Source organism: Micropterus dolomieu, linkage group LG07, assembly GCF_021292245.1.
Source record: "Micropterus dolomieu isolate WLL.071019.BEF.003 ecotype Adirondacks linkage group LG07, ASM2129224v1, whole genome shotgun sequence".
NCBI lineage: Eukaryota > Metazoa > Chordata > Actinopteri > Centrarchiformes > Centrarchidae > Micropterus > Micropterus dolomieu.
Window position 1 is genome coordinate 17,389,975 of NC_060156.1, and position 4,892 is coordinate 17,394,866.

The window sequence follows — 4,892 nt, forward strand, 5'->3', positions numbered from 1 at the left end:
GTTATTTTAATCAGTGTATAATGACTATAAACATTAGTAAACTGTCAAAACACAGATTAGATCATTGAAAACAGCCATAATTACTGTAATTTCACAGATGTTGACTTTTATTATAATTCTTAGATTACAAGTTAGATTAACATAAATTAACAAATGTGGTAAAATACAGAAATGACAGGTGTCAAAACCTTTTACTGGACCTTTTACTAAAGTTAATGCCATTTTTCAGATACTTCGATTGAAGAGTCTTAGCTATAGGTGTATAAGACCTGATGGTTGAGTATGATTGACATGTGATCAGTTTCAAAAGGGAATTCCTGCAGGCACTTGCTTCTCATTGACCACTGCCACCAGATCCACTGCACTTTCCATGCCTCCAACTTATCTTGAAAAGGGAGTACATATTCAGTTTGTGTTGATGTATTTTACAAAACTTTAAGCTATTGATAAAAAAGAAAACTTTGATCACGCATTTGCTCAAAAATACAAAAACAAATTTAATCCAGTTGTCAGGAAGTTTCCCTAAATAATGGTATGGTGACTGAATTCTGGAAATGTGTTAGTCTATGGGCCTCTCCACAGAATTGGGGAAAAATTCAAGTCAGATGGCTACCTGGCTGCTAAAATGACAGAGTAGATAACCACTACCCTTCCACATTTTTATTATTGTTATTATCATTTATTTCATTGTGTCGCAAAGTCCACACTTCAAGGTGATATTTGTGAGGGGATGATTCTTTGCTTTCATTAATATCGATGGGCAGCTAATGATTTTCACTCCCACAATGCACAAGCATGGTAACACTCAAATCTTGCAAGCTTCCTCTCCTCATACTTAAAAGGACATGTACATGACAAGGGCTATTTTAAGAGCAGTGTAAGTTAGGTCTTTCAAGGAACAGTGCTAATTTGTGTGTAGCAAGAGAGCGAGTGGCAGAAAGTGAGAGAGTGGAGCAGAGGAAAGGATGGTTACCACAGAGGAGCTGAGGTTAGTAATGCAAACTAGTCCTGTTAGCTAATGAGGGGACATTTCTTTTCGATTTTAATGTGCAAATAAAATGCTTGGTAATTAATACAATGTGAGACACATTGGGTTTATGTGTAGGAAGGCCGAATTACACATAATATGATCTTAAATTAACAGTAGATTGTTGAAATTATAAATTAACAGTTTAAGAACAGTATTTTGACATTTTCTAAAAGGAAAATATATTATTTTGTGGGTGTTGTATCATTTTCTTTTACATTAAATATTGATTACATAAACAAGATTTTTATGTAAAATTATATAATAAAACTCAACTAATAGCAGCACTCTACTGCAATTTTAAGCCTGATTATTTGTATTAAAGCAGTGTTCGACCATATTTATAGGTATTTTATAGGTGTATATGTCCTTCAACAACATTAAAAGCCCCAAAATTACACAATATTTTAGCTAAAATCCAAGTTACAAACTGTATTGTTATTATATTACTGTATTTTTATGGCACCCCAGCTGCCGGAATATTACTGTTTTTTCACTTCTCTTTTTAACAGTGGCAGGAGTGAAAATGACTGATAATCAACATTTGTTGTGTTATGGCTTCACAATGACAAAGGAAATGGGAGAATAATTAGATACAAAAGAGGATGTAGGCTTTACAGGATGTTTTTTTTGGGGGGGGGGGGCAACAATCCTATTTTTGCCAGATAGGCTTTTTATTATCTCAAACTGCTTGAAAAGTAAATGCTGTGCTTGCTGCCGTAAATGGGAACAAAATCCCACTGGACCCCCTTAGGTTTGGGCAAAGCCCCAAATGTTTACAATGTCAGCCTCCGCCCCTGTTGGCAACCTCACTAAGATGACAAGACTCCAGGAAGTCCCTGTGCTTACCAAAGACATAGTAAACTTTCAACAAGAAAGCAAATAAGCATGTATCCCAAAAGTACCTTTTTTCATTTACATCAGTCACCAGTCTTTTCTCACTGTTCACAAGCAACCTTAATGTAACGAGAAAATAACAGGAAAATAAAGACAGTGAAATGTTCGCTGTGATTCTTTGAATATCTCAAGCTTGTTTCATGTCTCTGAAAGATGCCATTTTATACCATGCTCAAATTAATGAAAAACATTATGTAAGTCTGGATTGTACATGGTCTATTTTGGGAAAATGCTTGTCATGCAAAGTAAATCACATTTGTTCTTACTGGTTTAATGTAAAACTACTGTTGTGGTCCTATAACACATTGGAAAAAAGTCAAAGAGAGGCTGAAAAGGATTGATAGAAGGACGGATGGAGATCATGGGAGGACAGAAGATACAGTCATAGAGGTTCAGACGCACAGAGAAGCCATTCAGAAGGAAGTCTTGCTCCCACTGTAAATGGAAGTCATTTGTCATCCTTTCATTTCAGATGGGTCTAAGTTGGGTATGGGTATAAGTTACCAGACATTCTCCGTTTCTCCTCTCTCCATCTGTCATATCCTTCTCGCTGCATCTATCATCCACTGTCACTGCCTGCTTCGGACTCTACGTATCTGTTGTGCCACTTTTCCTCCACTTTTTAGCGTGAGCTCTTTCTACATTCTCTGTGTTGTTATTGGTACTCATCAGTGAATTCAGTGTTGTTTTCTTGTTCGTTAGAAAAACTTTGATGCTAAGACAGAATATTTATGGATAAATGTGGCCCTTGTCCCCACGCCCAGAATCCCTTGCAATGATTATTGCCGTAGATTAATGTATTTTTTTTTATTAATTGATAAACCATTTAGTCTATAAAATGTCAGAAAATAGTGACCAAGACTGTCTACATCCAGCGGCTATGTAAGGCTGTACTTGTGTATTTTGAAAAGTAGTTAGCCGCCAATTCTGATCAGCGGATGACCTGCTCTACTTCCTGACCAATAGTCCATAACTCAGAGTTATTTAATTTAATATAACATAAAAGCAGCAAATCATCACATTTGAGAGGCTGGAACCAACAAATATGTGGCATGTTGACAACAATGACAAGATTTGCCACTGACAGGCCTGAAGGATGTGTTTAATTGTAGGGTAAGTCTTTTTTTATTATCCCCTTGCAGACAACCTAACACCCTCGACCACACACACACACACACACACACACACACACACACACACACACACACACACACACACTCCTAACTTTGTCACCTTACACCCCCCTCTCTCCCCTGTTCCACGTCTCCTTTTGACTGCTCCACCCCCACTTGTCTGACTCATCACTCAACTCAACATTCAGATCTTTCTCTGGCGACCTCTGGCACTTGGTTGTTTTACTTGACCATATATCACAACTTTTCTCTTTCTGTTTCCCCATCTGCTCAGCCTGTCACCCCCCGCCTTCATGGGTGGAAGTCAGGGCAGGTTTGTAACCCTTGTCATCAGTTCTCCAGACAGCCAGGAAGTAGCCTACATTTATAGAACATTTAAACATGAAACTGCAAAGTGATGTTTGAGTTGGCAGAGTTGCCACGAAGGGATCATCAGGGAAATATATTTATCATTATATCTTACAAGGTTGTATAACAAAATGAGCTCAAAAAAACTTCTCAGGTTCTTGTCATATTCTAAGTCCTTTTCACATTATTATTACAACATATTACTGACAATCTAAACACAATAATTACACATAGTGAAACAAAATAATAATACAAAGCGACCATAATGCAACTCAACTCAAAGTCAAGTGGTTTGACTCTTATATAATGTTATGTTATATAATTTATAAATGCTGCCTCTGTAGGCAGATTGGGTCTTTTTTATCGTTTTTTATCGTTTTAACAATATATGAAAGTTTATTGTTATTAGATGTTACAAGAAAAGTTTCTTATTTCAACAAGATACGTTGTTTTTGTGTAATAACAGGAGAAGTTCTTGATATAAGAAGTTTATTGTTGTTCAAACATAACAATTGATATGCAGTAACAAGAATCAGAAGGAGCTTTATAACCAAGTAGTGTTTTACACATACAAGGAATTTGCTTTGGTGTTAAGGAACTACATGCAGACAGACATACAGCTGACATAAATAGATGTAGAAATATTTAAATATGTAATAAACAAAAGCAAGTTCATCCATCCATTCATTGTCAACAGCTTATCCTGTATACAGGGTCGTGGGGGGCTGGAGCCAATCCCAGCTGACATCGGGCGAAAGGCGGGGTACACCCTGGACAGGTTGCCAGTCCATCGCAGGGCCAAATGCAAGTTATAAAAGAATAACAGAAGAATAGAGAAAAATAATACAACTGACAATATAAAAAAATAAAAATAATAATAAAAATAACAATGGAAAAACAACAATTTACAATTAACAACAAATATGTGCAATATGCCAGGTTGGTGCATGATATGACATGAAGTGATATTTACATGTGCAGAGACGATTAGATTATTTGAAAGGGGGGGGAGTTTCAGTGGGGCTGTGTTGATGAGTCTAGCTGCAGACGGGTAATTCCACTGATGACGCGAGAAAAGTGGGAAATAAATCCGCTGGAGTTGTTCCCCTGATGATCATGAGCTCTTCTCTGGTGAAAGAGCTCTGGGAATCACAGCCAAAAACTGAGTTAACACACAAAAACAAAACAAAGCGGACCTGACTCCGAGGCAGCTATAGACAGCTATAACATGAGACGTATTTTATTGGATCTTTTTAAAACAAGAAATAAAATTCTCTTGATAATGACAAATTGAGCATCGATTTTGTTCCCGATGGCACAAAAACATTGCTGTGATTTGTGGTTGATTTGAAAAGTTGAGGTCCATATTTCCTCAAAGCACACTCACCCAGAGCCACCTCCCACCCCCACACACACTACAGCAGCTTTTGATGAGCTATGCAGACTTTCTGTTGATCAGAGTCCTATCTGAACAGGAAATTTCATAT